Source organism: Neoarius graeffei, chromosome 13 (genome assembly GCF_027579695.1).
Source record: "Neoarius graeffei isolate fNeoGra1 chromosome 13, fNeoGra1.pri, whole genome shotgun sequence".
Taxonomy (NCBI): Eukaryota; Metazoa; Chordata; class Actinopteri; order Siluriformes; family Ariidae; genus Neoarius; species Neoarius graeffei.
The window spans coordinates 31,541,308-31,565,501 of NC_083581.1; the positions used below are offsets into that span (position 1 = coordinate 31,541,308).

At 40.9% G+C, this 24,194-nt stretch overlaps 1 long non-coding RNA gene across 5 annotated transcripts; it reads left to right on the forward strand.

The window, feature by feature from the left end:
• The first annotated feature begins 244 nt into the window (after positions 1-244).
• On the forward strand, positions 245-15,822 carry LOC132896575 (uncharacterized). 5 transcript variants are annotated; one of them, XR_009656097.1, is made up of 6 exons: positions 245-355; positions 2,326-2,459; positions 6,403-6,534; positions 7,628-7,689; positions 13,980-14,088; positions 15,678-15,822. It is a non-coding gene; the product is annotated as an uncharacterized LOC132896575 (long non-coding RNA). The 5 variants fall into 5 exon arrangements; XR_009656095.1 differs by lacking the exon at positions 245-355 and adding an exon at positions 422-809; XR_009656096.1 differs by lacking the exon at positions 2,326-2,459 and having other exon boundaries at positions 249-355.
• The last annotated feature ends 8,372 nt before the right edge of the window (positions 15,823-24,194 follow it).

Consider the following 24,194-nt stretch of genomic DNA (forward strand, 5'->3'; position numbering starts at 1 on the left):
CCCGTAGTCAGCTGGGATAGGCTCCAGCTTGCCTGCGACCCTGTAGAAGGATAAAGCGGCTAGAGATAATGAGATGAGATGAGATGAACTGTTTGTAACATGCACTACGTGATCGTGAGCCGCGCGAGCGCTGGAATGTTTTCAATGTGGAGCGCGCGCAGCAGAGAAGAATGCTTCAGCTACTCCCACTTCCCGGACATCCAATCCGAAACGAGCAGCCGTTTCAAGGCGCCCCCTGAAAGCCCAACGAAAGCAAAACAATGGCTGAATAAATCGCATAATGGCGTTTTCTCGTGGCTTTCTGCACTTCCTGTCCACGCAGACTCCCACTGTGGACGCGCTCGAGCCGTTCGCGGTGAGTCTGAGCGTTTGTTCGGCGCCCGCACTGAGCTTGTTTATGTGTAGTAAGGGGAACTTGAAACCGGCCGCCTTGCCCCATGTCCTCGCTTGTTTTCCTTCTCTCGCTCGGATTCTCCATGTTGTCGGAGCGGACTGGACTCTGGCGCACAAATAAATACACCCGGGCGCAGCAGCCTCGGGAACTCTTTATCAGATCAGATCAGAGATAAGAGTCGGGCTCCTCCTGCACACACCAGGACAAATACAGAGATAGGTTTAAATATATATATATATATAGATATATATATATATATATAAATTTTTTTTTCTGTTGTCATGATTATGATCCGGAGATTATTTAAAAAGAAAAAAAAATTGATATAGCTGAATGTTGGTGTCCGGAGATGGATTGGAAAGTTCAGTCGCGGTGAAGGGTTCAAGTGCAGAGACGCGGAGGAGGAGGAGAACAGGTAGGACACGCGCGCGCACTGTCAACAACAACAACAACAACAACACCGAGCTCGTGTTGTCCAAAATATGGAACCGTGACGTTATTTCTGAATGCTTTTAGGCGACATTGTTTCGTGTGATAGAGAGAGATAGAGAAAGAGAGAGAAAGAGAGAGAGAGAGAGCGCGCGCGCGCAGTGACAGCTTGGTGTGTAACAGTGGAGCTGTCATCATGCAGCACTCGCGCGCGCTCAGGAACTGCGAGTTGTTTACCATTTTTGTTTTCTTACTGTCGGATAACCTCAGGATAAAACAGCAAAATAATCCAGTCAACTAGTTTAGGAGTAGGATAATATTTAAAAAATAAATAAATAATAATAATCTGATTATGCATATATAGGCCTCAGAGTTGATTCTATGTTTCACAGCCTGTTTATGTTGTATATATCATATGGTTGTGTTGTGTAAACCTTTTGAGGCATTGTTTTTATGTCCTCATGCTGTGAAGTAAAATGCCATCCTGCTCTGTAACACTTTCCGAGTTCATTTGTATGCAATTGGACATATAGAAACACAGCAGAGTGTTAAATCAACAGTATACAGGGTTTGCACTAAAAAAGAAAAGCGTGTAAATACACACTCCAGTGCAAGGTGTCACGGTGGAATGCATAGACATACACACACACACATACACACGTTAGCTACACTAAACACTAGCATACACGCCCTCATCCTTCTCCTCCTCCTCCACCTCCTCCTCACAGTGTTGTTGACAATTCGGCTTTCATGCCTGTGTGAAGATAGCTTATGTTCTGCCATTTTAAAACTCACTGCGTACAAACTACTTCAGCGTAGTTTGGTGCTGATTACTCAGAAATTTGCAGATAATTACCAAACAAACCCCTCATCGATAAATACTGAACCGCCTTCATAAGCAGCCTAGTAATCCTTGTTTACTAGCTGAACTGTTATTCAGTGATCTTTTCCTAACCTTTCAGTGTTTCTTGTACCCATAGTAAACCTCAGTTCTTTGACTTGGTGGTGAAGAAAAGCTATTTTTGAGCCCTCCTAAACAAAAGTACATAGCAGAATTACCGCTTCCTCTAAACTCTTATGAGCAAAGTGTTACTGAAGTATGTTCCCGTTTCTGTTGGGTGTTTCTAAAGGAAAAGTCCACTTTGAAACACAGTAAATACACTGATAATGAAATACGTGCCATGTATTTGGCAATTCAGGAGCTACGTTGTAGCCTGGTGTTGTATCCCTGTGAGAAGTTAATACTTGTGTTAAAATTCGCTCTGACATGAATGCTAGCTCAGTTACAATGGATTTTAATCGGACACAAACTTTCAACAATCTCAAATATAAGCAGTAAACAGTCAAATGCTACGGGTAGCTCCTAAAAACGAAACCGTCAACCATGAACCGTTTTGCATTCATCTTAACGTAGAAGTAGTTGATGCAAGGATGGAGTTGATGGTAGTATGAACATGAAAGTTGAAGCTTTGCAAGCTGATTTGTTTGAACTAATTATACAGATGATGAGGAGTTGAGAGCTACAGACTAAAGGACTAAAGCACCACTGCATCAACTGCTGACCAACATGCCACTGAAAGAAGTTTAAACTAAAAACAACAACAACAACAACGTCAACTCAGAATTTCATTACAAAGTAAATATTGGAGACCATTAAAGATCACATGTTAATTATACAGAGTATAATGCATGGCTTGTAGTTTATATATTGTGTGTAGTGTGTATATATACATTTATATGTAACAGGAGCACCCAATCTACTTTACTGAGGAATGATTAGCCAAAAAACACTTTTTGAGCTACTGTTTAAAGTTTATTCATGAGTATATACTGGTTAAACGTTTAACATACACACAGAACTGATGTGATAAGACAAAAACACTAAACGAATTAACAGCGTCAAGATATTTTTTAAGTATCTTAAAAGTTTACAAAATGCTACATTTCAGTATATTAACTTGTAACTTGAAGAATTTTTATCGTGAAACTTTAAGTGACGTTCCGTAACTTCTTAAAGATAACAAAATGTTGTTAAAAATAGCGTTTGTGATGTCACTTAAAGTTAATACATTTAACATTTAAATGTACTTAAAGTCGCTACTATTTTTAAGAATACCAATAAATGGTCTTAAAGTTACTAGTATATTTAATGAATTTAAAAATTCTACTAAATAGAATTTAGTACTACTAAATTTAAGGGCTGGTCTTAAAGGTAATTTAAATACACTACTAAATACTTAAAGATTCCTTTAAGGTTTATATTAAATACAATTACATTCACATTTTCACCTAATGAAACATAAAACAGAACAGTCTATACTGTTTAGGCTATTTGTGCAAAACCGTTCTCGTTTTTACCTAACAAAATAACATCTTGTTTAAGAACTTATCGTGGTTTAAATCAGGTAGCTGTAAATCAAATGTAAAAGAACTGCATTCACGTTCATTTCTCTCGCACATTCCTGGGAGGAGATTGATCCGAATCCAGCAAAACCAAGGTAAGATGTTACTAAAAGTAATTACAGAATTAAATTATTTTGCGTACATTTTCACTAAGTTGTCCTGCTTGACTTCCGTCAGTGTTGATATAATCTGTTTTACTTATCATTGACATTTTAATTGCATAGTGAGTTCATGTACTGTAACATTCCTTCTAGGTATTAAAAATGTACTCATCTCATCTCATTATCTCTAGCCGCTTTATATAATAAAAAATAGGTAGCGTTTATTGTAGGGTTAAGTTGTAGCAGCTAATATTTATGGATGGTACTTAGAAGTTGTATAGTTTGATTCACAAAACTGGATCTTTAAAAAGAATCACATTCATGAAGCATGAATTTCCCTTTCTGGCCTTTGAAATACAGTAGTTATAGCTGTTTAGTCAAGTGGAAATTTGTTTGTAATTTTTCAAGTTGTCAAAATCAGTGTGATTTCAGCTTCGATTTTAAAATAATTCTATGTCTAAGTCTACAGATGAAGCAGCGACAGGGTGTGGCATAGAAAAGCCTGCTAAGGGGCCTGATAGCAATTCACAGATTGGTGGTGTTTCTTTTCTGTAAATGTACAATTGTGTTGTGTCTAAAGGCTCTGTTTGAATTTGTTCCTGCCCTGAGAAACTCTCTTTCACAAAATCGCCCACAAGTTTTCTTAACGCAAGTGTCTGTGTGGTGCAAGTTTGTGTTTACGAGTTAAAAGGATTTAAAGAAGCTTGAAAATCGTGAGTCGGGTATTATCTTGCATTGAGTTAATGTGATACCCAGTAAATTCGGCATAGTTGAAGATATTCTCTGTTTTATTGTAAATGGCACTCAGTAAAGTAACTTATGAAAGGAATACGTTTCAAGAGAAGGCTTAATGTCTTGGACTTCAGTTTGATATTAACACTGCTTTATCATTACATCCAGTATTTCATTTTATATTATATAATTTTCTGTGGATTTAAAATTCTAATGATATTCATACAGAGGTGCAGACAGTAACAGCTTTATTAGATTTGTTGTTTTGGGGGTTTAGCTGTATTTTATATTAAAAACATGCATACTGATAACTACAGCTGTGTGAGACAAATATATATTTAATATGCAGCTTAGATGTGACTATTTCTAGTTTTATTTGTTTATTTATTTATTTTCTTAATTTGACCTGCTGTAATTCCTGATGTATTGATGTTTGGCATTATGAGTGGGTGGAGATTTGTTCTTGTTGTTCTTTTAGTCGAGTTGATTGTACAGAAGACTACTCAAATCTAGTTGCAGAACAACCTTAAAAGGTCCATCACCCCTCCTCCTTTCCCAACGTTGTGAAATATTAGTCCCATCTGCGTATATATCAAACCAATCGAGTGATAGATCAAGGCTTATGGATCATATTTATTTCACTATTTCCTGAGTGTTTTATCAATGAGTATAGAGATGGATAAATGAGCAGTGAGAGGTGACGCAGGGGGCCATTTTCCCTTCATCCAGCTACGCACTAGCATACACACACTGCTCATGTGTTACATAAGATGATTCCTATGGCTATATAAACCCCTCAAAGAGAAAGACAGGGAGAGAGGGATGAACAAGGCTCCTTGCTGTTATTTCCAACTCATTATCTTGAGTTATATCTGAGAAAGAAAAATGTGAGCTTGCAGCAGTAGGTTGCAGTACAAACAGATTTCCCCAGAGATGGAACTGTTTAATATTCAGGGCACTTTGCAGAGTCTTTTCTCTTGTAATCGAAAAAACATGCAATTAAAATATTTGCAAATGTAGATATGAGACCTTAAATTCATATTAGCCAATCATAATGTATCTGAAAGTCTGTTGCCGATGTTACTGTATGAAACACGACTCTTATTTCTGCGCCTGTGAGCTCTGGCTTTGTGGCATATGCACTGCACGGGCTCGTTCCTGCCAGACTCTCCTGTGATGAAATGGCGGGAGTGTTTGTGTGAGCGCTCACGCCCGTGTGTGTGTGTGTGTGTGTGTATGTGTTTTGCACTGAAGCTGCATCTGACATGTGTGGGCTTTCCCACCCTCTGTGATTATATAACATATACTAGCCATAGCCAGTAACCTCATTTAAAACAGATTTTTCGAGTTTTTGTGCAGGAGAGGGGACGCCGAGCACAGGGACGATTTTCACTGATTAAAAAGAATGAAGCTTACGTCGTGTTCCAGTTCTGGCTCAGACCAGACACTCGAACCGTACATTTCTTTACCAGTGAAATATCTAAGAAACGGTGATACAGAAACACAACGGTTGAAGCACAAAAGTGAAAATCTTTCATTTTAAATTACTCATTTTATGATTATGCAATAGGCAAGTGTTTTGATATAGCCACTGAAATGTTGTCTTTGAAGGTTCTCACTAATATAATAGTAATAAGTTTAAATGTCTAGGCTTGCACTCTCACGCACATTTTGTCATTTAGCCACGGATTGGTGGTGGGTTTAAAAGGGATTACAGTAAATCTTGTTATTCATTTGTGCTTAATATAATTTTATGTAACTGAATCAGCAGTGAAATGGCTGCAGCTCACCGTCATACAACATACAAGGTCGGCCTATATGTAAGGAATAAAACGCAACAGGGTGTGCTGTTATAAGAGAAGAATCAATGACAAGGCAGTCATAACCACATATAAGTGGAGTTATAAGTCGATTATTTTCCCATTACAGCATGCCCTGAAATATTTTATTCTGGTTTTACTACACTGATTTGTCAATGATAATAATTGGTATTAATTACAGAACGACGTTTTGTATTAATATAAACCTTTATAGTTATATTTAATGTTGTGGAATGACCACAAAACAAGTTATCTCCTGTTATAAACAGTCATTTCTTCACTAGCTTTCTTTTTTAATAAAACTGCAACCATATCAACAATTTCACATTTTTTAATCCGTATGTGGTGCATCTGTAGAAACTGTAATGTATTAGAAGAAGCTCATCAGACTTTTGATGTGACTTGCTGTTATAGAAAATTAATTAATGAACATCTGACCAGTCAGAACCGAAAATTCAATAGTGCCGTGGTATAAATAGTTTATAAAATCTTTTGCTTCCCTCTTTGTTTTCTTGTGGGTCAGGTGAACAATTCCTTGAATACAAATTTCTGAAGACAAAACATCTTTTATCGAAGCCTTCAAGCTCAGGATGTCCAGCTGCAAATGCTGCCTACCCACGATGCTCCGCCTAAGGATAGCGGTACTGCTGGCAAGGTAGCACCATTTTTATCTTCTGAATGAAGATCCTAGTCTTCAGGTCCATGAGAAAGAGATCAGGCTGTTGCGATGTGGCTGCAAAATGCTTTCCATAATTTCTTCACTATCATGTGTCATTAAGCACAGCTGAAAAATAAAAGAATACAGCTAATTACAGGCTTTGTCCTAATTACTATTTAATGCTTTTCCTATTAACTGTTATAATAAACCCAAAGTGTTGAAAATTTCTGGTTGGGAACATCATCATGGAATTGGGCTTGGATTTCATCAAAAGCAGAAAAGCAAATTTGTACCTTGATCTCAAATACTCACACGTTGCGTAATTAAGAACAACGGGCTTTTTGTGAAAGCAGGAACTGGCTCATGTCTGTTCTGAGTGACCTACTGAATTTGTAAATAAAGGCGAACACAGAAAATAGGGCTTCTTCTGGTTACTAATTTGCATGATGAGATCTTATGACTCCTTTTTTTTTTTTGCCTGGTGAGCAGATCCTTTCTAATCTGCAACATTCACTTTGCTTACTGAACTGACTCTAGCAGATTAATTGGACAGAGAATGCATAGGCTCACTTGGCAGAGCAGACCTCACTTATGCATATAAATCATTTTCCGCCATCATAGCTACGTCTACATGCCGCAAGTAAGTTGTACGAAACTAGAACGAACTAATGAGTTGGATAACAAATTAGTCTATTTATAGTTCTGTTTTAATGCTCCCTACATGGGAGCTTCTTGCGCTTCCTGAAGCCGAACGAGACATCATCTTTTTCACAAAGTGCCACAAAAAAAAAAAATCACAAATATCCAGAACAAGTCACCGGAATGTTTATATTCTCAAATCTAAATTATTTTAAGAGTCGGACAACTTTAAGATCACAATATAATTCTGATTAACAGATGTATTTTGGATCATTGGTGCACATGGAAACATACTGATTACATATCATTTAGCTATTAAAAGCTGTCAAGCAGAATTAACAACAAATCCCACGCATTTACCATTTTATACAGAGCATTGATATTAGAAATACAGCCTTGATGTTTGACGAGTTCCTGGTGCCGACCTGTGATGCTTTTATCTTGCTTATAGATTCCAGATAAATGAGTCTGGACACGAACCTCAAGGAGACGCTACTGTGGAGTTTGCTTAAGGTATTGACATATCACTCAAAACTGTGTTAATACTTTGTACTTGGATTAATTCTGATGAAATACCCTCCACTTATCGCTCTTTATCACTCAATACAAGATTAAAAACTTACACTCACCTGCCACTTTTTTAGGAACACCCATACACCTGCGGTTTGATGCAGTTCTCTAATCAGCCAATCCGTTGACAGCAGCTCAATGCATAAAATCATGCAGATACAAATCAACCGCTTCAGTTAATGTTCACTTCAAACATCAGAATGGGAAACATTGTGATCTCTTTTTTTTTTTACTTTCACTGTGGCATGGGTGTTGGTGCCAGATGGACTGGTTTGAGTATTTCAGAAACTGCTGATCTCCTGGGATTTTCACACACAACAGTCTCTAAAGTTTACACAGAATGGTGCAAAAAACATTGAGTGAGCTACAATTCTGTGGGTGGAAACGAACGCCTCGTTGATCAGGGAGGTCAGAGGAAAATGGACAGATTGGTTCGAGCTGCCAGGAAGGATATAGCAACACATATAATCACTCTTTACAACCGTGGTGATCATAAAAGCATCTCAGCATCCAACAGTAGAAGTTCACATTGGGTTCCCCTCCTGCCAGCCAAGAACAGGAATCTTAGAATCAAGAACAAGTTCCTATTAAAGTGTCTGGTCAGTGTATAAGGAGGACTTTAGCTGCTAGAATTGAAAATATTATTCTTTCACTCATCCATCCAGATCAATTTGGCTTCATTAAAGGCAGACAAACACGCAGATTTTAACTTGATACACTGTACGTCACATAAAAATGTGGAATCTGCTATATTAACACTTAAACAGCAACAAAAAGTCAGCTGAAAACTTCATCTCGTCTCATAATCTCTAGCCGCTTTATCCTGTTCTACAGGGTCGCAGGCAAGCTGGAGCCTATCCCAGCTGACTACGGGCGAAAGGCGGGGTACACCCTGGACAAGTCGCCAGGTCATCACAGGGCTGACACATAGACACAGACAACCATTCACACCTACGGTCAATTTAGAGTCACCAGTTAACCTAACCTGCATGTCTTTGGACTGTGGGGGAAACCGGAGCACCCGGAGGAAACCCACGTGGACAACATGCAAACTCCGCACGGAAAGGCCCTCGTCAGCCACGGGGCTCGAACCCGGACCTTCTTGCTGTGAGGCAACAGCGCTAACCATTACACCACCGTGCCGCCGGAATCATTTATTAAATTTCGAAATTAGAAATTGTACAGAATTGCACAGAAGAGATCCATCTGCTTACAATTTAGTCGAGAGTTGAGCCATGAAACAGAAAATAATCAGCCTATTTAGTTAATATTTATGGATAAACTAAAACTAAAATCAGCTTTGTGACAGAATAAACCAGGATGTGTGATAATATTTGTTTAAAAAAATTGAATAATCTGAAGGGGGGAAAAAAACAGAGAAATAGGACTAATACCAAAACATTGGCTGGATGTTTTACTGTAAATCATCCATGTTAAAGTATCATCTCCTTATACATGAATAACTCAGATATCAAATGAATAAGATACTCTTGATTACATTTATATTGTAGCTTCAAATGCATCAGCCTTAACATGGAGCTAAGCTTCGATTAAGGTGATTAATGAATTGTCTTTGTTTCAGCCTGTACCTCAGTGTTGATTTCTCTATCTCTGGGGACATACAGCATGTAGGACCTCATAAGAAAATGGTGTGTGTGTGGTTCCCCCCCCCCTGTGAGAACTGGAAGACTGCTAATGTTTTGGTATTTTTATTAGCACAGTCACTAATGGGAGGTGAGCTGTTTTGCCTGAATAAAAAAGTGGACAGTGTGCGCCCCCTAGTGAGCAAAAGACCAAATGTTTTCCTGTTCCTGTTTTCCTATCAGTTACAGCCGTGAATAATCATGTGCTTTAAAGAAGGAAAAGAAAGAAAGCACAACTTTATTCATCACACACTTGTGAAATTCCTCTCTGCATTTAACCCATCTGAAGCAGTGAACACACACACACACCCAGAGCAGTGGGCAGCCATGCTAACAGTGCCCGGGGAGCAGTTGGGAGTTCGGTGCCTCGCTCAAGGGCACCTCAGCCCAAGGCCGTCCCGTATTAACCTAACCGCATGTCTTTGGACTGTGGGGGAAACCGGAGCACCCGGAGGAAACCCATGCAGACACGGGGAGAACAGGTGAATAACTCAACAACTTGGGACGTAAAGGGGCTACTTTGTCATTTTTGAGTAAATCTCTTTTTATTAAGGCATCACAGTGACCAACTAACACATTGGAGCTTAGAAGGTTAAATTAACATTCATGCAAATAAAGATTTGTGAGAGCTGATTATGATATTGAATGAAAAGGCTAAGAAATTCTACTACTTTTCAGTGACATGGTACTACTACTACTACTATGAAATAATGCTAATAATAGATGTAGTAGTACAACGTGCTGTACAATCAAGTACTAAAATTATATGATAAGTACTTCAGTAGAATGCACAGGAATAAAATAAAAAGAAATGAAGAAAACAAGTATAAATGCTAAGTAATACATAATAGAAATAAAGCAAATTACACAATAAATAAATACATACATAAATGTCTCATCTCATTATCTCTAGCCGCTTTATCCTGTTCTACAGGGTCGCAGGCAAGCTGGAGCCTATCCCAGCTGACTATGGGCGAAAGGCGGGGTACACCCTGGACAAGTCGCCAGGTCATCACAGGGCTGACACATAGACACAGACAACCATTCACACTCACATTCACACCTACGGTCAATTTAGAGTCACCAGTTAACCTAACCTGCATGTCTTTGGACTGTGGGGGAAACCGGAGCACCCGGAGGAAACCCACGCGGGCACGGGGAGAACATGCAAACTCCACACAGAAAGGCCCTCGCCGGCCCCGGGGCTCGAACCCAGGACCTTCTTGCTGTGAGGCGACAGCGCTAACCACTACACCACCGTGCCACCCGACCTTCAATTAAATGTCAAATTAAAAAAGATACGTTTTGAAATACTTTTTAAAGGAGTGTAAGGTTTACTGCTGAATAGAAAAAGGCATCAAATTCAGCGACTGAGAAAATAATCCACCTTGTTCATGTTCCCAGTCGAACTCATCTACTTGATGGCAGGGGCGTGTTTAGCCTATTTTTGGGGGTGCTCAAGCACCCCCCAAAAACGAGCTCAGCACCCTCAAAAACACTGCTTTTGGACGTAATTTTCAGAAATAAGTGCCCTTGCGCACTGCGCAATGAATGTGTGCGCGGGCGTGTGTGTGTTCTTGAATTCACCTGTTCCGTGATAGTTCTATGAGCAGTAAAATCCCTCTCCTCCTTGCGTCCCCTCTGATTGGGTTGCCTGTCCGTGCAAGTGCTTGCTACGACATGGTGTTTTTTTTAACTGGATTCCACGCCGATGAGGAACTCGAAGTAGCACCTGAGTATTACTGGCATAGCGAGATGTGAAGGTACGGACTGGAGTTACAATTGTTAAACACAACACAATAATATGCATAATGCAATATTGATGTTCCCTGGTCTATGAACAGAATGATAAAAACAACATTTATCATCCATATCGAGATACTTTTGTGCAGAGCTGTACAAGTGCTACGGTGCTAGACCACCGTGTGTTAGTCAATTTTATTTAATGTAACATAGCGTTTACTAATGTAAACTAATGTAAAATCATAATAATACACACTATTATTGCAGGGCGGCACGGTGGTGTAGTGGTTAGCGCTGTCGCCTCACAGCAAGAAGGTCCTGGGTTCGAGCCCCGTGGCCGGCGAGGGCCTTTCTGTGTGGAGTTTGCATGTTCTCCCCGTGTCCGCGTGGGTTTCCTCCGGGTGCTCCGGTTTCCTCCACAGTCCAAAGACATGCAGGTTAGGTTAACTGGTGGCTCTAAATTGACCGTACCGTACCGTAGGTGTGAGTGTGAATGGTTGTCTGTGTCTATGTGTCAGCCCTGTGATGATCCGGCGACTTGTCCGGGGTGTACCCCGCCTTTCGCCCGTAGTCAGTTGGGATGGGCTCCTGCTTGCCTGCGACCCTGTGGAAGGATAAAGCGGCTAGAGATAATGAGATGAGAATGAGACTATTATTGCACAATACACAATAACACATTAATTAACAATTACCACTGTTCAAAATGAATAGCTCCAACATTACAAATGCAGTAGTAGGTCTTGTTTAGTTAAAAATATAATGTAAATATTTGTGTCAGTGGTTGTAAATGTGTAGATATAGTTTATTGGGTCAGCTTCTGTTAAAACATTGCATAAGTCTAGTCTTGTCTAGTCTAGTCTAAATGCGGAATAAACATGGAAACACTGTCGTTCAAGCCAGGTGCCTCTGTCAGCTCTGGGGGCTAAGCACCCCCAAAGATCAGATGCTAGAATCGCCCCTGCTTGATGGCGTGTTAGTTGTTTTTTTTTTTTTTAAAAAAGCCCCAATACAGACAAATGAATGTAAAGGACACTCCACCTGACACCACTGTCAACGATAAACTGTGTGAATCTACAAACTAGGATAGAAAGAAATCAGTCACAGACCTTTCTCTTCATCACATTCTGTGTGTTTTTACTTACGACTGTTGGTGGTGCTGTTGCTCAGAGTCAAAATTCTGACTTATTATTTATGTATTCTTTCCTTATAAGAGAGGGGAGGGTTCTGCCATGCTAAAAGTTTAAAGTTTCAAATCTACATTTGCTAATTTACACTCGCCTTCCACTTTAATAGGAAATTGTTCTTGATTCTAAGAGTCCTGTTCTTGGCTGGCAGGAGTGGAACCCAATGTGGTCTTCTGCTGTTGCATGCCGAGATGCTTTTCTGCTCACCACGGTTGTAAAGAGTGATTATATGAGTTACTCTATCCTTCCTGGCAGCTCAAACCAATCTGTCCATTTTCCTCTGACCTCTCTTATCAACAAGGCATTCGTTTCCACCCACAGAACTGTTGCTTACTCAATTTTTTTTGTTTTTCACACCATTCTGTGTAAACTCTAGAGACTGTTGTGTGTGAAAACCCCGGGAGGTCAGCAGTTTCTGAAATACTCAAACCAGTCCATCTGGCGCCAACACCCATGCTACATTGAAAGTCACAGAGATCACAATTTTTCCCATTTTGATTTTTGAAGTGAACATTAACTAAAGCTCTTGATTTGTATCTGCATGATTTGATGCATTGAGCTGCTGTCAAGGAATTGGCTGATTAGAAAACTGCATAAAACGGCAGGTGAAGAAGAAGAAGCCTTTATTTGTCACACATACACTCAAGCACAGTGAAATTCCTCCTCTGCATTTAACCCATCTGAAGCAGTGAACGCGCATATACACACAAGTGAGCAATGAGAGCACACACACATGCAGAGCAGCGGGCACCTATGCTACAGTGCTTGGGGAGCAGTTGGGGTTTAGGTGCCTTGCTCAAGGGCACTTCAGCCCAACCTCAGGCCATGGCTGCCCCATGTTAGCCTAAGCGCATGTCTTTGGACTGTGGGAGAAACCGGAGCACCCGGAGGAACATGCAAACTCCACACAGAAAGGCCCCTGTTGGCTGCTGGGCTTGAACCCAGAACCTTCTTGCTGTGAGGTGACAGTGCTAACCACTACATCACCATGCCGCGAGTGAGTGCATATGAACAGTGATGCTAGATGTAGTGCTATCACATTGGAAGCATACATTCTGTATGGATAATGTTTCTCATTATTTATGAATGTATAAGATTTGATTCTCTCTTTTGATTTTCAGCAAATAAGCAACTATATTTGTCATGATTGCCCCCCAATAAGCATGGTGTTTGGCTTCTGCCTGGTTCAAGTAATCCAGGATAGGTTGGTTCTCACTAGTTCGGCCTATTCTTGATTACTTGTGTCATGAGGAAGCTGCTAGCAGCAGAACAGGAAGCTTTTCAGTGCGTGCTGTCATGCTTCATAACAGGATAAGAGGCATGTTTGATCGCATAGTGTTTCTTAAGACTGTACATTGTTACTGAACTGAGAATGAAAGGAGAAGGGAATTGTAAAGAGATATAAACCCTGAAGCAAGGGTGTCATTTGCAATTACTGTGTTATACCATCTGTAGAGTACGATCTTCTCCTCCAAATGAAAACTGAAGTTTATTGTTGGAAGAACTTATTCCTGATCTGTATTTTTTCTTCACGACTCTATTTTTCCATCCATCCTCTTCCCTGTTTTTCTTCTACTGGTTCCTCACCAGGATATAGACTGTATCTCTGGCTTGCTTTGTTATTCCATCAGTAAATGGAATAACATTTATTGATGTGTTCAAGCGGAGCTGAGATGTCCTCAAGACCCTCGCGTGGATCCTGATCTTTCCACCCTGTGAACCCCATGAGGAACCTCATCATCATACCAGCTGCTCTCGTCTCCGTGGGTTGGGTAGGTTTAGGAAGCTGTAAGCTGTTTTCCACACGTGACACTGTGAAGAATTTGTGATCTGTTGCTTGAAATTCTCCATAAGCAATCAAGCCAGTCTGCATTAGTGCAAACTGTAAATAGCTCCACATTAACACAAAGGTTTCACAACATCTCCAGTTTAGCTGTAGCAATCTGGCCAGCAGCAAAGCGAACATGAATGGAGTGAACCTTTGAATTTTGTGAATCAAAAGAAAATGAGGGTGGAGGTATGGTCTCTGGTCAGTAAAAGCACAGCGTAGAAAGTGTTATTTGTCTTTTATGCCATAAACATGGGGCATTTCCATCCAACCGGGCAGGATGAACGCTAACCCATGAAGCCAGCCAATATCTTTACCAAACTGCTTATGCTGTGTCACAGGACAGTGTAGCACACTTTGGAGGAAAGTGCTATCTGCCCTCTTCCACATACATAAGCTTATGATTGACCAGCGTTACTGTGATTGACAGGGGAAAGAACCAGTTCTTGACATTCTTGGCAATGCTTCACAGACATTAAAAGGATCCCCAGAGCCCACTTAGTGAACCATTGCTTTAAAAGAATTAAAAAATAAGAAACAGCGACAATGTAATCATACATCTTCCAGCACAATGGTTTTGTCAAGACTAATCCCATTGATTTCTGCATGCTGATTCTGAAAGCAGCTTTATTGTAATTTCTCATGTACATTTGAACATCGTTAAAGATCTGTTCAGGACCACTCATGCAGATGTGTATAATCATCTAACAGCTGTGTGAATTTTCTTTGAGACGCCTTCATGCTGCTTCTTCGAAAAGAGTGCGCAAACAAGAAAAGCAGCCAGAAAATTAGAAATGAAAATAAAATGTCCATTTGTGTAAGCAATGGGGTGAAATTTGATCCAATAGCAAACAGAACAAAAACGCGTAGCAGTTTTGTTTGTCAGAATGTGCATACCACAACATACGAACTCAAACCACTGCACATTCTTGGTCCAGAGATGTCTTTTGGTTTCAAAATATTCAAACTCACATTCAGAATACATTTATAAATGTTCAGGAATCACATCTGAACCTTATTTATGATGCTCATCTCATTATCTCTAGCCACTTTATCCTGTTCTACAGGGTCGCAGGCAAGCTGGAGCCTATCCTATCCCAGCTGACTACGGGCGAAAGGCGGGGTACACCCTGGACAAGTCGCCAGGTCATCACAGGGCTGACGCATAGACACAGACAACCATTCACACTCTCAGTCAGTTTAGAGTCACCAGTTAACCTAACCTGCATGTCTTTGGACTGTGTGGGGAAACCGGAGCACCCGGAGGAAACCCACGCGGACACGGGGAGAACATGCAAACTCAGCACAGAAAGGCCCTCGCCGGCCCCGGAGCTCGAACCCGGACCTTCTTGCTGTGAGGCGACAGCGCTAACCACTACACCACCGTGCCGCCCGAATAATAATAATCAGTTATATAAAATTATATAAATGAAATGTTTTTGAGACAAAATACAGTCTTTACTTAAGAATTATGTGAACAACCTTTAATATAATGATAACTATAAATATTAGAAATGGTTTCTGTCTGTGCAGGTTTCAGTGCTGTATTGATGGTGTGTAGACGACGCTGAGCTGCTTCACCGCATCACCTTTGTCTGAGGAACTGAACGTGCCTGACGATCCCCACAACCAAAATCTACTTTTATTTCATTAATTAAAAAAAAACAAAACACCTAAACCACAATTTATATTTTTTTTACTTCAGGTATAAGTTATTATATAATTATCTGTAATGAAAAATGGGGACAAATTATGAATATATACTGTATAATGTTTCTGCTGGTTGGAAAACATCACAATGTACTAAACTAAAGCTCAGCTCAGTAGTTTTTCTATTTTCAGCTGCTTTACTGCACATCTGCACACGAAGAGCCACACATTAGGGCCTGAGTATTTTGTAGCTAAAAATATCAGGAGCAGATCAGTAAAAAGCTCTGGGATGTGTTTCATGTTGTTATACTATATTCACGACCATATGACATCAGATTAAAAAAAAAAAATCAATATTAATTAATTAACAATAAAGTCCGCAGGCACGTAATATGCTGCAAGTGTATTCATTAAAGCAGCTTTAAAAAGGTGCTATTTTTTCCATGTTATTTCTTTTATAAAATGATCTGTGATGCAGGTACAGTGGTGCTTGAAAGTTTGTGAACCCTTTAGAATTTTCTATATTTCTGCATAAATATGACCTAAAACATCATCAGATTTTCACACAAGTCCTAAAAGTAGATAAAGAGAACCCAGTTAAACAAATGAGACAAAAATATTATACTTGGTCATTTATTTATTGAGGAAAATGATCCAATATTACATATCTGTGAGTGGCAAAAGTATGTGAACCTTTGCTTTCAGTATCTGGTGTGACCCCCTTGTGCAGCAATAACTGCAACTAAACGTTTCCGGTAACTGTTGATCAGTCCTGCACACCAGCTTGGAGGAATTTTAGCCCGTTCCTCCGTACAGAACAGCTTCAACTCTGGGATGCTGGTGGGTTTCCTCACATGAACTGCTCGCTTCAGGTCCTTCCACAACATTTCGATTGGATTAAGGTCAGGACTTTGACTTGGCCATTCCAAAACATTAACTTTATTCTTCTTTAACCATTCTTTGGCAGAACGACTTGTGTGCTTAGGGTCGTTGTCGTGCTGCATGACCCACCTTCTCTTGAGATTCAGTTCATGGACAGATGTCCTGACAATTTCCTTTAGAGTTCGCTGGTCTAATTCAGAATTCATTGTTCCATCAATGATGGCAAGCCGTCCTGGCCCAGATGCAGCAAAACAGGCCCAAACCATGATACTACCACCACCATGTTTCACAGATGAGATAAGGTTCTTATGCTGGAATGCAGTGTTTTCCTTTCACCAAACATAACGCTTCTCATTCAAACCAAAAATTTCTATTTTGGTCTCATCCATCCACAAAACATTTTTCCAATAGCCTTCTGGCTTGTCCACATGATCTTAAGCAAACTGCAGACGAACAGCAATGTTCTTTTTGGAGGGCAGTGGCTTTCTCCTTGCAACCCTGCCATGCACACCATTGTTGTTCAGTGTTCTCCTGATGGTGGACTCATTAACATTAGCCAATGTGAGAGAGGCCTTCAGTTGCTTAGAAGTTACCCTGGGGTCCTTTGTGACCTCGTTGACTATTACATGCCTTGCTCTTGGAGTGATCTTTGTTGGTCGACCACTCCTGGGGAGGGTAGCAATGGTCTTGAATTTCCTCCAGTTGTACACAGTCTGGCGGCACGGTGGTGTAGTGGTTAGCGCTGTCGCCTCACAGCAAGAAGGTCCGGGTTCGAGCCCCGTGGCCGGCGAGGGCCTTTCTGTGCGGAGTTTGCATGTTCTCCCCGTGTCCGCGTGGGTTTCCTCCGGGTGCTCCGGTTTCCCCCACAGTCCAAAGACATGCAGGTTAGGTTAACTGGTGACTCTAAATTGACCGTAGGTGTGAATGTGAATGGTTGTCTGTGTCTATGTGTCAGCCCTGTGATGACCTGGCGACTTGTCCAGGGTGTACCCCGCCTTTCGCCCATAGTCAGCTGGGATAGGCTCCAGCTTGCCTGCGACCCTGTAGAAGGATAAAGCGGCTAGAGATAATGAGATGAGATGTACACAGTCTGTCTGATTGTGGATTGGTGGAGTCCAAACTCTTTCGAGATGGTTTTGTAACCTTTTCCAGCCTGATAAGCATCAACAACGCTTTTTTCTGAGGACCTCAGAGATCTCCTTTGTTCGTGCCATGATACACTTCCACAAACGTGTGTTGTGAAGATCAGACTTTGATAGATCCCTGTTCTTTAAATAAAACAGGGTGCCCACTCACACCTGATTGTCATCCCATTGATTGAAAACACCTGACTCTAATTTCACCTTCAAATTAACTGCTAATCCTAGAGGTTCACATACTTTAGCCACTCACAGATATGTAATATTGGATCATTTTCCTCAATAAATAAATGACAAAGTATAATATTTTTGTCTCATGTGTTTAACTGGGTTCTCTTTATCTACTTTTCAGACTTGGGTGAAAATCTGATGATGTTTTAGGTCATATTTATGCAGAAATATAGAAAATTCTAAAAGGTTCACAAACTTTCAAGCACCACTGTACAACATTAACACTCCATCAGCAGCAAAGCTCCTATTAAACATCTGTTATTACATGTTTTTATCTAAGCCAAGAAGCTAGCAAGAGTGCTCAGGTCAGTAAAGGAAGGATGTTGTAAAATTAATGTTAAATAGTGATAAATGTTGCAAAAACTAAATATCAGCTTGTGCCTGACTAGAAACATACACACTGGCCACTTTATTAGGAACACATGTACAGTGCCTTGCAAAAGTACAGTATTCATATCCCTTGAACTTTTTCACATTTTTCCACCTTACAACCACAAACTTAAAAGTTTTTTATTGAGAGTTTGTGATAGACCAACACAGAGTAGCACATAATTGTGAAGTGAAACGAAAATGATAAATGGTCTCCAAAATTTTAAACAAATAAAAATCTGAAAAATGTGGTGTGCATTAGTATTCAGGCCCCTGTCCTCTGATACCTCTAAATACAATCCAGTGCAATCAATTGCCTTCAGAAGTCATCTAATTAGTTAATAGAGTCCTACTGTGTGTAATTTACTCTCAGCATAAATACACTTGTTCTGTGAAGGCCTCAGTGGTTTCTTAGAGAACACTGAAGAACAAACAGCATCGTGAAGACCAAAGAACTCACCAGACAGGTCAGGGATAAAGTTCTGGAGAAGTTTAAAGCAGGGTTAGGTTATAAAAAAATATCCCAAGCTCTGAACATCTCAAGAAGCACTGTTCAATCCATCATTCAAAAATGGAAAAAGTATGGCACAACTGCAAACCTACCAAGACATGGCCGTCCACCTAAACTGACAGAGCGAGCAAGGAGAGCGCTGGTCAGAGAAGCAGCCAAGAGGCAGGCCCATGATCACTCAGGAGGAGCTGCAGAAATCCACAGCTCAGGTGGGAGAATCTGTGCACAGGACAACTACAAGTCGTACACGCCACAAATCTGGCCTTTTTGGAAGAGTGGCAAGAAGAAAGCCATTGTTGAAAGACAGGCATAAGAAGCCATGTAGGGGACACAGCAAACGTGGAAGAAGGTGCTTTGGTCAGATGAGACCAAAGTTGAACTTTTTGGCCTAAATGCAAAGCGCTATGGGTGGCGGAAAACTAACACTGCTCATCACCCTGCACACACCATCCCCACTGTGAAACATGGTGGTGGCAGCATCATGCTATGGGGATGCTTTTCTTCAGCAGGGACAGGGAAGATGGATGGAGCTAAATACAGGGCAATCCTGGAAGAAAACCTGTTGGAGGCTGCAAAAGACTTGAGACTGGGAAGGAGATTCACCTTCCAGCAAGACAATGACCCTAAACATACAGCCAGAGCTACAATGGAATGGTTTAGATCAAAGAATATTCATGTGTTAGAATGGCCCAGTCAAAGTCCAGACCTAAATCCCATTGAGCGTCTGTGGCAAGACTTGAAAATTGCTGTTCACAGACGCTCTCCATCCAATCTGGCTGAGCTTGAGCTATTTTCCAAAGAAGAATGGGCAAAAATTTCAGTGTCTAGATGTGCAAAGCTGGTAGAGACATACCACAAAAGACTTGCAGCTGTAATGGCAGCAAAAGGTGGCTCTACAAAGTACTGACGCAGGGGGGCTGAATACTAATGCACATCACATTTTTCAGATTTTTATTTGTTTAAAATTTTGAAGACCATTTATCATTTTCATTTCACTTCACAATTATGTGCTACTCTGTGTTGGTCTATCACATAAAATGTCAATAAAAAACTTTTAAGTTCGTGGTTGTAAGGTGGAAAAATGTGAAAAAGTTCAAGGGGTATGAATACTTTTGCAAGGCAATGTATACATTTTCAAATATCCAGTCATTATAAAGACTCGAAAAAGGATCAGACAATCTTCAGTTGTCCACTTTGGGCGAGTCTGTGACCACTGAAAATTCAGCTTCCTGTTCTTGGCTGGCAGAAGTAGAACCTATATGTTCTATGAACCGGCTGTTGTAGACCATCCACATGGCTCTGAAGGTCAGGGATTCAAGTCCCAGCACCACCAAGCTGCCACTGTTGGGCCCTTGAGCAAGGCCCTTTCCCTCTCTGCTCCAGGGATCCTATATAATGGCTGAACCTGCTTCTCGGACCCCAACTTCCTAACAATCTGGGATATGGAAACAAAAGAATTTCACTGTGCTATAATATATATGCGACAAACAAAAGCTTCCTCTACCATGTGGTTTATACCGGGATGCTTTTGTGCTCACCATGGTTGTAAAAGTGGTTAAATGTCGCCTTCCTGTCAACTTGAAGCAGTCTGAAGCGCTTGACCTGCATGTGCAAGATTTTATGTATTGCACAACTGCTACATGATTAACTACCTGGATGATTGCAGGGGTGGGGGTGTTTTTACAGTTGTATTATGTTTGGCCAATTAACACTTCATGCCATACAATACTAAAAACGGCAAATTAATATAAAAGTGTCTTTCGTGTTAATAGCTTTCAGTTTTGAGCAGACTTTCCCATACTTTACGGTCGCTCAGTTAAAAATTATTCATTACTGCTTATGTAAACATGCTGCATGTAATATTTGGCAGCGCGAGCTTTTTGTGAATTGTTCAGTTTTCATTTTTCCTCACTACAGCCCACTGGTGTTGGGAATGATTTCCACTGCTCTTGAAACTTGCCAAATATTTCCTAGGAGTGCTGAATTAATTAACAACGGGGAGGCAGGGCACTCACATCTCTACTCGAGTTAGTCCAGATAGATTTCATGGCAATTTGGCACCTTGTAATACAATACAGGCCTTTAAATAATATTGTGAACAAATGCAGTACTCTGATAAAGCATTTTTGTTGGATTGAAATTCCAGTCTTCAATGATGAAAACACAAAGGGATGCCATGTAATAGCAAAATAATCTGAAGTTTATTATTTTCCTAGAACGGCGCCTGCCGAAGCTCGTCATGTTTCCAAGAAACCACGGTTACAAAACTCTGATACTGGAGACCAATCATCTCTCATCTCATCATCTCTAGCCGCTTCATCCTTCTACAGGGTCGCAGGCAAGCTGGAGCCTATCCCAGCTGACTACGGGCGAAAGGCGGGGTACACCCTGGACAAGTCGCCAGGTCATCACAGGGCTGACACATAGACACAGACAACCATTCACACTCACATTCACACCTACGGTCAATTTAGAGTCACCAGTTAACCTAACCTGCATGTCTTTGGACTGTGGGGGAAACCGGAGCACCCGGAGGAAACCCACGCGGACACGGGGAGAACATGCAAACTCCGCACAGAAAGGCCCTCGCCGGCCACGGGGCTCGAACCCGGACCTTCTTGCTGTGAGGTGACAGTGCTAACCACTACACCACCGTGCCGCCCCGGAGACCAATCAGATTAGACGATTCTAACAATCACTGTAGTAGTCACACACATCACATTATCTCTAGCCGCTTTATCCTTCTACAGGGTCGCAGGCAAGCTGGAGCCTATCCCAGCTGACTACGGGCGAAAGGCGGGGTACACCCTGGACAAGTCGCCAGGTCATCACAGGGCTGACACATAGACACAGACAACCATTCACACTCACACCTACGGTCAATTTAGAGTCACCAGTTAACCTAACCTGCATGTCTTTGGACTGTGGGGGAAACCGGAGCACCCGGAGGAAACCCACGCGGACACGGGGAGAACATGCAAACTCCACACAGAAAGGCCCTCGCCGGCCACGGGGCTCGAACCCAGGACCTTCTTGCTGTGAGGCGACAGCGCTAACCACTAGACCACCGTGCCGCCCCCACTGTAGTAGTAGTAATAATTAAAAAAAAAAAAAAAAACACACACACACATTGTGATCAGTCTTCCTGGAACAGTTGGAAACTCAATGAGTGAGTTTATGTTGCTGGCTAAGGTTAACTTGCATTCTGATGTCTGATGATGTGAAGGCTCTAAGGCCAGCTGGCTGCATAAATCCAGTCTCATACTATGATTTGCATAAAGCCACGGAGACCAAAATTAAACTTTGTGGCTTTAGTATAAAGTGCTATGTTTGACAGCACTGCTCATCACCTTGAGAACATCATCTTCCCTTGCAAAGCATGGTGGTGGGAGCATCATGTTGTGAGGATGCCTTTCATCAGCTGGGACTAGGAAACCCGTCAGGGTTGACGGTAAGTTTGATGGAGCCAAGTACAGGGCAATCCCAGAAGAAAACCTGTTCCAGTCTGACAGAAACGAGCTCCGTTCTAGATCCTGGATTTTGCCAAAGAGCAGGCCAAAGTCCAGCTGCTTTAGTGGAAATGCTGGCAGCACAGCAATAAGCGTCTCACTTACTTCTTGGGCAAAGAATGGCTTTCATCTTACCTTGCTTTTCACCTGAGACTTGAATGAAGGGATTTAGACATTTTTAACTAGACCTCATTAAGTAAAAGTGCACCAAATGGCCTTTAGAATGATTGGAATGGAAATGGATCACTGCACAAATTACACACAGTTGGTCTGAGGTGTTAATCTTTCTTTCAAGGTTCATAGCCTCAAGCCTTTATCCCAGATTTTTCTTCCTTTTTATTAGTACGTGCACATCTAGCTTTTTCTGCAAAACACCACCAGAGAAAGTGAGCCATAAATAAATAAAGCCAAACTGCATAAAAACATTTTATTTAATTGCATGAGTGATGACAATTGCTTAAAAACATGATTATGAAAAAAACAGGTTTATGGCTTTTGTAGAGATGAGTGGAAAGAACATCCGATAGCACCTTAATATAAAAAGTTTACAGATATATTAATAGCTTCGTCATAAATTCTTTTGTAAACATAGCAAACTGATATAAAATAGTCCTGAAAATTACAACAAAAATAAATGGAATAACTTCTACAGGAAACACAGGAATCTAATACACAAGAAGACGAAGTTCAATGGAAGGGACCGTGACAAAAGGAGAAAGCATTTTGTTTTGTTTTTTGTAACAAAATCCAATCATTTTTAAATGACTTGGTGAAAAAGGAAATCAATGTCATCAAGTGTACCATTTAAGAATCCTTCACATCTCGAGATAAAAACGATGTGGTTTTTCACTAACGGTATAATTCACTCATTGTATTTACTGTATAATTTGACTGGAAAATGTCCCCATTTCAATAAGGTGGTCATCACAATGTTTACACAACCTGTCATGGATTGTTTCTAATTTGTGACATGACCATACAAGGGGTTGGGAACGCTCTGTTATGGTGGCGTATTAAAGTGGAAAGTAGCAACCATGTACAAGACAGGAGGAAGTCATTTGCCAAGACATCATCACAGAATAACTCACTTGAACAGAACAACACTGTGTAGAAACAAATATTCAACTTAAAGGGTTTCTCGGAAAGCCAGAATCTCTCAGACGGATACCTTAAGACCAAGACCATTCGATAAGAACACTCTTGACCTGTTATGTAACCTGAACAAGTTAAAGTGCCATTCCACCATTGGATGTATTTTTTTGGCATAAAATACAATACATTTTATGACAACATGACTAGACAGAGAGATCTTTTAGCTTCAAAATGATATATCAAACAATTTGACAACGACAAGTATATTAATTTTGCGACCAAAGTCACCTACCCTTTTAATTTCCGCGCGGTAGTGAAACGTGATGTCATCGGCAGGTTCCCCTTCTTGTGTACCACGTCACGTGTGACGCGGCACAGGTTATCAGCAATGGCGGATAGAACGCGATTGTCAGCTTCGGAAAAGAAGCGAAGGAAAATAGCAAGTGATGCCCAAAGGAGACGGTCGATGGTGAATATCGGCACAGCAATCGACAAGTGGAAATCGCGTTCTATCCGCCATTGCTGATAATCTGTGCCACGTCACACGTGACGTGGTACACAAGAAGGGGAACCTGCCGATGACTTCACGTTTCACTACCGCGCGGAAATTAAAAGTGTAGGTGACTTTGGTCGCAAAATTAATATACTTGTCGTTGTCAAAAAATTA